The sequence below is a fragment of the Myotis davidii genome, unplaced genomic scaffold, assembly GCF_000327345.1.
Source record: "Myotis davidii unplaced genomic scaffold, ASM32734v1 scaffold38, whole genome shotgun sequence".
Taxonomy (NCBI): domain Eukaryota; kingdom Metazoa; phylum Chordata; class Mammalia; order Chiroptera; family Vespertilionidae; genus Myotis; species Myotis davidii.
Genome location: NW_006291383.1, coordinates 6,713,589 through 6,728,049, shown reverse-complemented (window position 1 = coordinate 6,728,049; position 14,461 = coordinate 6,713,589). Strand labels below are relative to the sequence as shown.

General features: G+C 39.0%; 1 protein-coding gene across 6 annotated transcripts in view; it reads right to left on the bottom strand.

Moving 5' to 3' along the window:
* Positions 1–6,858, bottom strand: part of NCOA6 (nuclear receptor coactivator 6) — a 91,592-nt gene extending 84,734 nt beyond the window's left edge. For 5 of the 6 annotated variants that reach the window (XM_006764576.2, XM_006764577.2, XM_015564482.1 and 2 more), the window contains exon 1: positions 6,751–6,847. The gene's annotated coding sequence lies outside the window, so the exon portion shown is untranslated. Of the gene's footprint in view, positions 1–6,750 lie in introns of all 6 variants that reach the window. The other variant, XM_015564484.1, reaches the window with a different exon arrangement.
* Positions 6,859–14,461: the final 7,603 nt, after the last annotated feature.

The following is a 14,461-nucleotide window of genomic DNA, read 5'->3' as shown; positions in this document are numbered from 1 at the left end:
GGGGGGGGGACGGGTGTGGGAGTGTGGGAAGAGACTCGACAAAAATCGTACTCCTATGGATGAGGACAGTGATGGGGGGTAAGGACATGGGGTGGGGTGGGAACCGGGTGGAAGGGAGCTATGGAGGGAAAAAAGAGGAACAAGTGTAATAATCTGAACAATAAAGATTTATTATATTAAAAAAAATCAATAAAAATTATTTTTTAAAATGATACATGCATTCTTATGTGTACTGCAGCATTATTAACAACAGCCACAATATGGAAGCAATCTAAGTGTCCATAGATAGATGAGTGGGTAAAAAAATGTGATAATGGAATATTACTGGGTCATAAAAAAGAATGAAATTTTGCCATATATGACAACATGGATGGACTAGCCTAGATGGTATTATGCTAAGCAAAATAAGTCAGATAGAAAAAGACAAATACCATGTGATTTCACTTATATGCGGAATCTAAAAAATAAAGTAAATGAACAAACAAAACAGAAACAAATGCACAGATATAGAGAACAAACTAATGGTCATCAGATGGGAAGGGGTAAGAGGAATAGTGAAAAAGGTGAAGGGAGATTAAGAAGGACAAATTGCCAGTTAGAAAAATAGTTATGGGAATCCTTTTGTAGCTCATAAGCGTGGTGGTCACGTGACGCACATATGTGAGATGTGCTTCCCACAAACCTTGTTACGACTTTGGCCCATCTGACATTACCCATGTGATGTGAGGGGAAAAAAAGTCCAGGATATGGTGTCAGATGGGTATTAGACTTATCAGGGCTATCACTTTGCAAATAATATAAATGTCTAATCATTGTGTTGTACATCTGAAACTAATATAGTATTGTATGTCAACTGTAATTGAAAAAAAAAAGAAACAGCAAAAAACATATGGCCACAAAGAAATAACACACCTACTATAATGGCTAGAATTTATAAGAATGATTAATATCAAGTGTTGACAAGAATATAGACAACTGGAACTCTCATATTCGTGGGAATATAAAAAGGTACCAACAACCTGGTAGTTTCTTATAAAGTTAAGCATATACTTATCATAGGACCCAGCAATATCCTTCTAGGTATTTAGCTCAAATAAATGAAAACATATGTACACAAAGACTTGACTATGAAAGTAAATAGCAACTTTATTTATAACTGGAAACAACCCAAATGCCCATCAATTATTAAATGAATAAAATGTAGTATATCTTTACTATATTTGGAGTGCTGCTCATAGAGGTCAAGGATGCTGTTAAATATCCTACAATACACAGAACAGTCTCTGAAACAAAAAATTACCCAGCCCAGAATGTCCATTCTGCTAAAGTTGAAAATAAATTGTTGAAGCTGGGTAAAAGGTACATGGGTGCTTCATGATAGTATTCTACTTTTGTATCTCTCTCAATTTATATAACACTAGAGGCCCGGTGCACAAAATTCATGTAAGGCAGGGAAGGCATCCCTCAGCCAGGCCTGCACCATCTCCAATCCAGGACCCCTCGGGGGATGTCTGACTGCCAGTTTAGGCCCAGGGATCGGGCGTAAACTGGCAGTTGGACATCCCTCTCGTAATCCGGGACCACTGGCTCCTAACCGCTCCCCTGCCTGCCTGATTGCCCCTAACTACCTCTGCCTGCTGGCCTGATGCTAACTGCTCTCCTGCCAACTTGATTGCCCCTAATGCCCCCCCCCACTGGCCTGATCACCCCCTAGCTGTCCTCCCTTCCTGGCCTGATCACCCCTAACTGCCTCTGCCTCGGCCCCTGCCACCGTGGCTTTGTCCAGAAGGATGTGTGGAAGATGTCTGGTCTAATTAGCATATTACCCTTTTATTAGTATAGATGTTTTTAAAACAAATATCTAAACAATACATGATTCAGTAAACCCGTAATTGAATTTAAAAAGAAAAAAAAAAGTACTCAAACCCCAGCCAGTGGCTTCGTTGGTTGGAGAGTTGTCCCATACACCAAAAAGGTTGGGAGTTTGATTCTGGTCGGGGTACATACTGGAGGCAGCCAAGCAATGTTTCTCTCTCACATTCATGTTTCTCTCACATTTATAATTCTCTTTCTCTCTCTCTAAAATCAATAAACACATCCTCGGGTTTTTTTAAAAAAATCTCATTGTGGGAATGACCTTTATGCCTCTGTTCTTGAAGGGAAGAGAGGCTAATGTGAAAGGTAGAGAGAAGTAAGAGATACAAGTTTGACAGAGGGAAGATAAAGGAAATTTCACATGCCACTTTCCTCCCCCCCTCCCCCCCGCATCGCGCATTGTTTATCTAATCCCAGCCTGGCACTAAGTCGTGCTTTCTATGGTAGATGGACTTCTAAGATGGTCACCAATTATTCCTGCCTCCTAGTATTCACACACTTGTGTAATATCCTCTCTCTGAATGTGGGCTGGCCTAGTGACTTGCTTCTAACCTACACAATATGGCAAAGGTGATGGGATGTCAATTCCATGATCTTATATAATATGCTAAGTGTCTGGTTGTCCATTCAACTAATCAAAGCGTAATATGCTAATGATATGCTAAGACCACTCAACCGCTTGCTATGATGTGCACTGACCACCAGGGGACAGACGCTCTGACTGGTAGGTTAGCTTGCTGCTGGGGTCCAGCCTATCGGGACTAAGTGAAATGGGCCGGACACACCCTGGAGCCCTCCCACGGTCCCTCCTCAACTGGCCAAACTCTCGCATCCCTCCCTGGCCCCAATCATGCATCGGTGGGGTCCCTTGGTCCAACCCCTTGGCAGATGTCGGAGAACCGGTTTCGGCCCAATCCTGCAGGCCAGGCCTAGGGACCCCACTGGTGCACGAATTCATGCACCAGGTCTCTAGATAGTTTATAAAAGATGGACACTTCTACTTCCCTAGAAGAGTGGTTGCCAACCTTTCGGACCTCGCGGACCACCAGTTGGCAACTGTTGCCCTAGAAGGCTCTGTATGTTGCCTTCCGGGCCACATGGCAAGGAACAGAGAGCAGCCTGCAGGCAATAGCCAGTGAAAAATCAAGGCCCTTAATCTAACATCCCTTGAGGAAGTGAATTTTGCCAAAACAAACCAAGTGAGCTTGCAAGCAGTTCCTTCTTTAGTCAAGCATTGAGACAAGACTTGAAACCTGACACCTTATCTGTTGCCAGTAAAGACCCTAAAACAGATGACCCACCTAAGCTGTGCCCAGATTCCTAACCCATGAAAATGTGCCACAATAAATGTGTTGTTGTTTTTTTAATATATTTTATTGATTTTTCACAGAGAGGAAGGGAGAGAGATAGAGAGTTAGAAACATCGATGAGAGAGAAACATCGACCAGCTGCCCCCCGCACATCTCCCACTGGGGATGTGCCCACAACCCAGGTACATGCCCTTGACCGGACCCGAACCCGGGACCCTTCAGTCCGCAGGCCGACGCTCTATCCACTGAGCCAAACCAGCCCCGGCAATAAATGTGTTTTATTAAGAAGCTAAATTTGTGGTAATTTTTTTTATGAAAACTTCTTGTGCAAACTTTGTGCAGAAAATACCTCTAGCACTAAAACGCCACCATAACTGAACTAGGAGTTGTAGTTCCTGGGGAAGGGAACTTGGGCAGTACAGAACACACTCAGGTTTCTCTTTAGATGGGATTAACCTTTTGCCTTTTACTGGAGGTTTCTGAGAACGGCAACTCTGAGTTTATACTTATTTTTTTTTTCTTTTGAGATATTCTTTATTGAATTTTTTACAGAGAGGAAGGGAGAGGATCTCCTCCTTTAACACTGTTCAGCAATTTCTTAAAACGTTAGATACTATACCATACAACCCAGCAATCCCACTGCTAGAGATTTACCCAAAATAAATGAAAACATGTTTACACAAATATTTGTACAAAAATGCTTACAGTAGCTTTATTCATAATCATCAAAACCAGAAACAGACCAGCCGGTGTGTCTCAGTGGTTGAGTGTTGACTAGGAGGTCATAGTTTGATTCCGTCATGGCACATACCTGGACTGCAGGCTTGATCGCCAGCAGGGGGCGTGCAGAAGGCAGCAGATCAATGATTCTCTCTCATCATTGATGTTTCTATCTCTCTCTCCCTCTCCCTTCCTCTCTGAAATCAATAAAAACATATTTAAAAAACAGTAACACAGGTGAATGGATAAACAAACATGTTATATCCATACAACAAAGCAATACTTAGCATTAAAAAGGAATTAAATACTACTGATACATGCAACAACATGGATAAATATAAAAATCATTATCTGAGTGAAAGCTAGCACAAAAGAAAATATAATGTATGAATGCATTCATACAAAATTCTAAAAAATGGGGATGCTGGGAGGGACAGATTGAAAATCAAGAGTATAGAAACTTTTTAGGGAATTGAAAATTTTCTGTACTTGATGTGATGATTATTTCAGAAGAAATATATAAACTAATAAATACATTATTAAAACTCATCACAAAAGAATATATGCACCCCTATGTTCATTGCAGCATTACTTATTTATTTATGATATGTGATTAAATGATTTGACTCCAGAGTTAAAATACAGAAACCAAAACTAGACATAATTCTAACTCTGTAAGAGTCACTCCAATAGCATTGCAGCTGTTTAAAACATTTTCCTATGTATAAGTATCTATTATTTGTGTAACTTTTAAACTTTAAAATAAAAGTACTAAATTTATGAGGGAAAAAAACACCACCATGCATGCAGTTTATTGTATGTAAATTATGCCTCATTAAGTTGACCAAAAAAAAAAAAAAATCACCTCTTTGTCAAGATTTCTTTAACTACATTTCATGCAGCTGATTTCATTATTCCACCTTATCCCTCAAACAGTATTCTACAGATAAATTACCCAAACTGCTGAGAAACCGGGGCTTCTTGAATTCTACAGTAGTTAAAACTTACAGGACATTATTATGTGTCAGGCATGGCTCTGAGTGCTTTGCATTACTAACTCAATTATTCCCCATGGAATAGATACTGTAACCCCCATTTACAACCCCATGGAATAGATCCTATAACCCCCATTTTACAAATGAGGAAGCTGAGGCACAGAGGACAAACTTGCTTAAGGTCATACAGCTAATAAGTGACAGAGACAACATCACCCCATTCTATGTATATTTCAGACCACTCAAGTATTAGGTAAAGCATACTTTCAGCTCACTGGAGACTGATAGGTTCATTCACTCATTCAACAAATTAATTAAGCATGCAATATACACTGAGTGCCAGATTATTATGACCACCTGACGTTTGTAGGCAAATTAGCTATAATTTTGCACTGAAGTTGCTAAAGGGCCAATTTCGAGCTGAAGTTGCTAGAGGGCCAGACCATTATAAATAGGGAAGCAGGTTGTTTACCACGACAGTAGAAGTGATCTTTTTCTGAAGATATGGGTAAACAACATGATTTAAGAGCCTTTGAATGTGGGATATACATATATATACATATATACATATAGATTTAAGAGCCTTTGAACGTGGGATATACATATATATACATATATACATATATACATATATATATATATATACACACACACACACACACACACACACATTCAAATACCAGGTATTGTTCTAAAAGCTCAAGATATAATGGTGAAGAAAATAAAGACATGGTACTTGCTTTTATGAAGCTTACATTCTAGTAAAAACAGGTTTCAAGCCCAGGATTCTTGCCCAGCCAGCATGGCTAAGTGGTTGAACGTCAACCTATAAACCAGGAGGTCACAGTTTGATTCCCGGTCAGGGCACATGCAGGGGGTTTCCGGCTTGATCCCCTGTGTGGGACATGCAGGAGGCAGCTGATCAATCATTCTCTCTCATTGATGTTTCTATCTCTCTCTCCCTCTCCCTTCCTTTCTGAAATCAATACAAAATATATTTTTAAAAAAGATTTAAAGTGCAGGATTCTAATTATTTACCTAAATAATTATGGAAAAAATGATAAACTGCATAGTGGCCAGATTTGCTTTAACCAGCTAGAGCAGAAGTCCCAAACCTGTCTGCACTCTAGAATCACCTAAGCATCTTTTAAAAATTCCAAAGCTCAAGCCATACTCCCAGGCCAACTAAGAAACAAAATCCCAAAGTGGTTGGGTGTGGGGAGGAAGGGAGACAAAGGCATAAGTAATTTGCAAAGCTCCATCAGTGACTGGAATGTGAAGACAAGTTTGGGAAACACTGAGCTAGAGTTTTTATGTCTGATTAATGATAAAGTTCATTCATGGTGATAAGAGAAGTAGATGAGTGAGAAACAAAACATAACAAAACAAAAACTGACTATATACACTTGCTCTTCTCTGAATCAGAGACTTGCAAGATAGCTTTGATTTTCCCCAATGTTATCAATTCTGAGAACATCAGAAAGAGAGCCAAATAAATATTTTCCTTCTTGGATTTATCCATGCCTTCAATCCCCTCCAGAATCATGGACAACTAAGATATTCAACTTTCCATCTTTTCTTGGTACTTTCCATGTAGCCAATAAAGAATTCTTCCATATTGCATATTTCCAACAGAACAGAAAAAGACATGACTCAACTGCTTTTCTATTATGCAGATTTTAACTCAGTCACTTTGGGTCCAACCCATAGGCCAAATGCAGCTTGCCAAAGTAAAATATTCTACAGACATTGAGATCAAAATGCCTTCTTTTTAAAAAGTCTATTTCTAATTTAATCCTTTAAGTAGAAATCAAGTCTTTTATAAATCAAACTTCATAGAATCAACAGACCTGTGTAAGAACTCTGACCACTCTCAGAAAAGATAGTTAGAGGTTCAGTAGGACCCCTCTCCATTCTATCCAGGACCTAGACAGAAAGGAAAAAAGGGCAAACAGGAAGAGAGACATCAGAAGAAGACTATATAAGCCCCATAAACCTCTTCAAAGTAAAATTTTCCCAAATTCGTTGATTGCCCAAATTCGTTCTCTCTACCATGTTTCTGCTAATTTCACTCTAGAAAGAGTTGTAAAAGGCATGTGATCACCTATAGTCTCAAGTAAAGGGTTTTAACAATGAAAGCTTATCATAATCACCCAGGGATACTTTTCAAAATACATCAGTACTGATTACAATAGGGTGCATTTTATAATTCAACATCCTTATGATTTGTGCACTTCACATTGTATATGTCACATTTCAATTAACAAATATTTAAAAACCAATACATTTGTCCTGGGGAGAACCCCTGAAGGATTCTAATTAAGTAGGGAGAAGAAACAGAGTCCCACAGAGGTTACATGATTTGCCCTATGGCATATACGTAATTAGCTACAGACTTAGTCTTTCTTGTCACTTTCCTGCTCTTTCTGTCGTAAAACTGTAAATATGCTGATTATACTTTTTAATTTAACATTTACCTATACTCTGAAAAAGCTTTATTACAAATGACAACTGTAAAAAACAAACAAGCACACAAATAAATGGAAAACACAGATGTCCTGGGTTCACAACTGCTGCACCATTCATATTAAGAAAATTAGCCCTAACCGGTTTGGCTCAGTGGATAGAGCATCTGCCTGCAGACTCAAGGGTCCCAGGTTCGATTCTGATCAAGGGCATGTACCTTGGTTACGGGCACATCCCCAGTAGGGGGCGTGCAGGAGGCAGCTGATCGATGTTTCTCTCTCATTGATGTTTCTGACTATCCCTCTTCCCTCCTCTCTGTAAAAAATCAATAAAATATATTTTAAAAAAAAGAAAGAAAATTAAATAAAGCCAAATGCCCAAGCAAAGATTTCCTAGCCTCGATATCCACTTTTTAAAATGTTTTCAGCCCTGGTCAGTTTGATTCAGTGGTTGGAGGATGGGCCCGTGGACCGAAGGATCGTGGGTTTGATTCCTGGTCAAGGTCATGCACTTCGGTTGTGGGTTTGACGTCGGGGTGTGTGTGGGAGGCAACCAGCCAGTCTATGTGTCTCTCTCACACGAACGGTTCTCTCTCTCTCTCTTCCCCATCCCACTCTTTCTCAAAAGATCAATGGAAAAAAATATCCAAAGATGAGGATTAAAAATAAATAAAAATGTTTTCAGGCCTGGCTGATGTGGTTCAGTTGGCTGGGCATTGTCCGTGCACCAAAAAGTTGCCACTGATTCCCCAGTCAGGGCACATGTCTGGTTGCAGGCTCGATCCTGGTAGCTGGCCTGCAGAAGACAGCCAATCTGGATGGTTTGCTCTCACATTGATGTTTCTCTCTCTCTCCCTTCCTCTTTCTTTTTAAAACCAGTAAAGATATTTTTTAAAAGGTTTTCATACAAATGTCAAATTATAAGTTATAAAATCAAGTGGGTATGTCTTGAGAATAGACTGAAATTATTTATGATAATAAAACACAAATTGACATAAGTGGAAAAATATGAAAGCATAATAAAAAAACAAAAACACAGCCCTGACTGGTTTGGCTCAGTGGATAGAGCATCGGCCTGTAGACTTAAGGGTCCCAGGTTTGATTCTGATCAAGGGCACATGCCCAGGATGCAGGCTCAATTCCCAGTAGGGGGCATGCAAGAGGCAGGCAATCAGTGATTCTCTCTCATAATTGATGTTTGTTTTTATCTCTCTCCCCCTCTCTCTCCCTCTCGGAAATCAATAAAAATATATTTAAAAAATAAAAATAAATAAAACACAGGTAACAGAATAGAAAAAGAGCTAGGCTGAGCATGGCAGGATGTACCATGAGTTCTAGACATGATCTTCCCATAAAGTTGTTGCATGATTTTGGTCAGGACACAATTTCTCTGGGCCTAAGATTCCTAAATTATAAAACGAGAGGATGAATTACTAAGCTCAAACTAAATAGAATCTTAGGTTTCTTCTAGCTTTATGAAAATTCAAGGACTATTTATTAAGAATGTTAATTATTATTCTATATACATTCACTTTAACAAAAGAATATCTCTATTCAAATGTTTTAAGTAGTTTTGTAAAATAAGAATCCTAAAATTCCGACATTATCTGCCTTATAAACCTAAATCTAGATATCATACTTATAGTACTTAAGAAGTTAAGGTGGCCTTTTATAACCACACTAGTGCCCCAGTGCACGGATTCGTGCACATTGAAAGGAAATTAATTAGAAGGTGGCCAGCAGGGTGGGGCTGGGTGAGATGGGCCGGACACCCCCTGGAGCCAACTCCCGCATCCCCTTCCCAGCCAGCTGCACCTGGGGTGGTGCTGGGGCCTGACGGTTGTCTGCAGAGTGAGCGGGGTCCCTCCAGCAGGTACGGTCCCTCAGCCTGGCCTGAGGGGATTGGGCTGAAACTGGCTGTCTAACACCCCTGAGGGGTCCTGGAATGCAAGAGGGTAGTTCTCGGGTGAGGTAACCTGGAATCGGGCTCCCTCCTCTCTGGTTCCAGGGTGCTGATGTCACCCGAGAACCACCGCTGCCAAGTCATGGCAGCTCGGCAGCTCCTGTGTTGAGCGTCTGCTCCCTGGGGGTCAGTGTGTGTCATACCTACTGGCCGGTCATATGGTTGCTTAGCCTTTTATATAGAGAGATTGCCTTGTATGTTTCAGGATAATTTATAAGGCATTTAAAAAGTGTCTAAATAAACAGCCAACTATGAACTGTCCAAGACAATCTGCCATTGCACAACTGAAGTAAAATCCTATCCCATCCTTCCTACACCCTATTGTGAGGTTCTTATGAATATAAAATTATAAATGCTTCCTGTTTCCAAGTCCAGGGCTGCAAGGGAAAACTTATGCAAACTTTTAGCCAAATTATAATAATTTAGTTCCCTGAAAGGATCAACAAAATGCCTGTCAAGGACATTGGCATTTCAATACTGTAACAACACTGGTTTGCTCTTTGTAGGAATAATAGACAATTTAAGAGATTAGGGAATATTAACATTAACTCTTAAAACTTCAATCCTGACATTTTAGTATAAGAAACGAAAGATAAATTATTGAAGCATAAAATTTTATTTTTTAATGTTTTTATTTATTTTAGAGCGAGAGGAAGAGAGAGGGATAGAGACAGAAACACAGATGAGAGAGACGCATTGATTGGCTGCCTCTTGCACGCCCCTACTAGGGACCAAGCCTGCCACCCAGGCATGTGCCCTGACCGGGAATGGTTCATGGGTCAAAGCTCAACCACTGAGCCACACCTGCTGAGCTGAAATATAAAATTTTATTCCTAAAACTAGCACTCATCCTAACACAGATATAGCTAATAATTTAATCATGCACACTGTAAACCAAAAGAATAAATCAGAGGCTCAATGAGATTTTTCCTGTCTTGTTAGATACCATAGTAGGTGGATAAAGTAAAATTTAGGGAAAGGCTACTTCATACATCATGTTCTAATTGATAGCACCATGTTAAAGCTACAATAAAAAAAATAACACATTTTGGAGTATCAGTCTTTTAATCCATGCTCTAAATATACAAATGACATTGAAAAGGTGACCAAATCCTACAATCTAGGACCTAATAAAAATTCCCTAAAAATAACTTGACAAGAATCTGAGCAGAGTAAGAACCAGAGAGACCTTGGCAATAATCTGGTCCAATACCCTTATGGAATGGATGAAAAATTAAGGCTTGAGTCAACAAGTTATTCAAAGCTTCTTAGTAGTAGGGAAACTTCCTATGTGACACTTCTTTACAAGTGAAATACTTCATTTTGAAAGAACTAGAAAAGTAGCCCTCACAGGTATGGCTCACTGATAGAACCTACATAAATGGAATATTATGCAGTTGGAACAAGGAATTAGGTATCTATTTCATGATAAAAAAGAAAATATGTGACATCCTAAAAAGTAAAAAAATAGAAGTTGTAGCATAATGTATATGGTAGTATGATAATCTTATAAAATAAGAGAAGATGAATCTGTAGGTATATGTGTTTCTACAAACATAGAAAAAATTATGGAAGAAACACTAGGCTATTTCACTTGAGTAGCTTAGAGGAAAGGAACTAGAGATGTTTGGCTTTTTCTTCATGTACCTCAAATGATTTCTGCTTGTTTCAATTCACCTATACAACTTTTGTGGTTTGAAAGGAAAATCCTATTTGAGTATAACATAACAAAAAAAAGAAATGAAGAAAAAATCTATAATAGGAATGACTGAAAAATAGTTAAAAGTGATAAAGAATTGGTGTATAGGCTCTGGCAAGGTAGCTCAATCATCCCAATATGCCAAGGATTTGATCCCAGATCAGGGCCCATCCATGCAAGACTCAACCAATGAATGTATTAAGTGGAACAAATAAGTGCACAAATTGATCTCTCGATCTCTCCCTTAAAATCAATACATAAAATAAAAATTTTAAAAAGAATTGATGTATATAAAAAACAGCCAAATGAAACACTCAGAGGACAAGGAATAAAATTACATTCTGGGTGCTCTGTGTGTGGGTATGTAAAAGAGCTTTTATGATTTAAGACTTACTTCCATTTCAAAATAGAAATAAGAGAAGTTTGTGTGCTTTATTTAATCCTCACCCAAGGATATGCTTCTATTGATTTTTAGAGAGAAAGAGGAAGGGAGAAAAAAACATGACAGAGAAATATCGATCGGTTACATCCTATACCCACCTGACTGGAAATCAAACCTTTTGGTGCACAGGACAACACTCCAACTAACTGAACCACCCAGTCAGAGCAAAAGAAGTTTTTGATTCAAGAGCTTTGTGGTGTTTTGTTTTGTTTTCTATTTCAAAGAGGAAGGGAGAGAGAGAGAGAAATAGAAACATCAGTGATGAGAGAATCATTGATCAGCTGCCTCCTGCACACCCCTCACTGTGCCCTCGACTGGAGTCGAACCTGGGACCGTTCAGTCCACAGACCCGATGTTCTATCCACTGAGCCAAACCAGCTAGGGTGACAAGAGATTTGTTTTTTAGGTTTGTCTACTTAGAATTTTTTTTTTAAAAAAAGCAAACATGATTCATCACAAGATCCTGTCAAAGAAATGCCCTATTATATATTTACATTCTGTATCTCTCTTTTTTGGGGGTTATATTTCATTATAGCTATCTTTTGAAACTTGAAATTTGTCTTTTATAACAATGCATTATTTTTTGTTATACTGAATAAAATTTGTAAATGCATAGTACAATCTTAAAAGAAAAATAACAATAAGTAAACAAACAAACAAAAGGAAAACACCAAATCAACACTGAACAAATGGTCAAATAATATGAAAATTAGATAAAACAAGATTGAAAAAATGCTCATCATTGATAAATAAAAAACATATTTGGTCCTCGCCAGTTTGGCTCAGTGGATAGAGCATCAGCCCATGGACTGAAGGGTCTCGGTTTTGATTCTAGTCAAGGCCAAGTACCTCGGTTGCAACTCAATCCCAGTCGGGGGCATGCGAGAGACAACCAATCAACGTCTCTCTCACATCAATGTTTCTCTCTCTCTCTCTCTCTCCTTCTCTCCCTCCCTCCCTCCCTCCTTTCCACTCTCTTTCGATAAATCCAGAATATGGCACATTCAACAAGAAAACTGCTGTGGTCTCAACAAATCAATGCATGGGGGGAAAAGGTGAGGAAGCAGACAAATGGGAATTGTTACAGGTTTAAAAAAAACAAACTACAAAAATAATAACATGCAAATGAAATGCACAGTACCTAGTTTTATTTTTTGTTGAGAGAGAGAAACATGATTGCTTTGTGAGAGAGACACATCGATTGGTTGCCTTCCACACAGCTGGGGATCGTACCTGCAACCCAGGTACATGCCCTTGACAGGGAATCAAACCGGTCACCCTTTGGTTTTGAGGGCCAATGCTTTAACCACTGAGCAACCAGCCAGGGTGCACAGTCCTTAATTTAATTCCACTTTGAACATTTTGGAGACAATTGGAGAAACTACTCTGACTTTATCTCTCCACAGCTCTTCAACACACCAGCTAACCGTGCTTCTCACTATTTCATTTCCTGAATATTCCTTATGCTTTCCTATGTCCATCGTTCCCTTTGGTTCTTCCCTCTTTAACTCAGCTTATTGCAATCTTATCCTTCCTTTTTTTTAGTAAGTTTTAATTTAATACCTCTTTATCATGTCACCTCTTATTAGTTGAATTTTGTTCCCCCAAAAGATATTTTAACATAAGTCCTAAGCCCCCAGTACCACAGAATGTGACTGACTTGGAAATAGGGTCACTGCAGGTGTAATTAGTTAAGAAGAGGTCATATTGGAGTAGAGTAGGTCCTTAATCCAATTATGACTGCTGTCTCTCTATAAGAAGAGAAAAATTTGGAGACCTATAGGGAGAATGCCATGTGACAATAGAATCAGAGAGTGAAGTGATGCAGCTATAAACCAAGAGACACCAAGAACTGATCGAAGCTAGGAAGAGGCAAGGAAGAATGGATGCTACTCAGTCTCAGAGGGAACATGGCCTTGCTGACACCCTGAATTCAGGTTCTAGCTTCAAGAACTATCAGAGAATAGGCCCTGGCCAAATAGCTCAGTTAGTCAGAGCATCATCCTGACATGCCAAGGTTGTGGGTTTGATCCCCAGTCAGGGCACATACAGGAATCAACCAATGAATACATAAATAAGTGGAACAAATCAATGTTTCTTTCTCTAAAAATCAATTTAAAAAAAGAATATGTTGTTTTAAAAAAAAACAAAAAACAAAGAGAACTGTCAGAGAATAAATTATTTTAAGTTGCCCACTTTGTAACTACACTTGGGAAAGTAATACACTACCTGTTCCATGAAGCCTTTCCTGATTCTACAAATTGAAATTTTCTTTCTTTCTTTCTTTCTTTCTTCTTGCTTTCTTGCTTTCTTCCTTTCTTTTCTCTCTCTCTCTCTATCTCTCTCTCTCTCTCTCTCTCTCTTTCTCTAGATAAATAGATAGATATAGAGACATATAGATAATAGTCCTCCTCCTCCTCCTCTTCCTCCTCCTCCGCCCTCCCTCCTTCCCTCTTCTGAATTCCCACAGCACTTACTATATCATTTGAGTCATGCTTTCTCCTGATTTTTAATTTATGTTCACATCACTTCCCCAGATGAATGAGTTTACTGGAAGGCAGAAACTAGTTACTCATCAACTGTACACATCTCTCAATGCTGGTAAGCAGTCGACATATACTGACTATACTAATCACATTTTTCTCCACATTTATTCTAATCTCAATGCTTTTGAATGAGTCATCACCTCATACACTGAAGAGTTAAACACAACCTAAAATAACTCAGTTAAAGGCTCATTTTCTTTAGGAAGCATTCCTAGATTCAACTTTACTTATATTAGTTATATCAATATATTTCATATTGATATGTGCCGGGAGCCAGTCCATCCTTGCTGTTTCAAGGGACCTGGCATATATGGCATACTGTTCTTAATATGTTTGCTCACCTTCTTGGCGCTGTGTTTTAACCAAGGTCACCTCTCTGAGAAAGGTTGTTTCCCCAGGTAGGGATTTTCCCCTGAAGTTAGGGAGGGAATAAAACCTCTTAACTA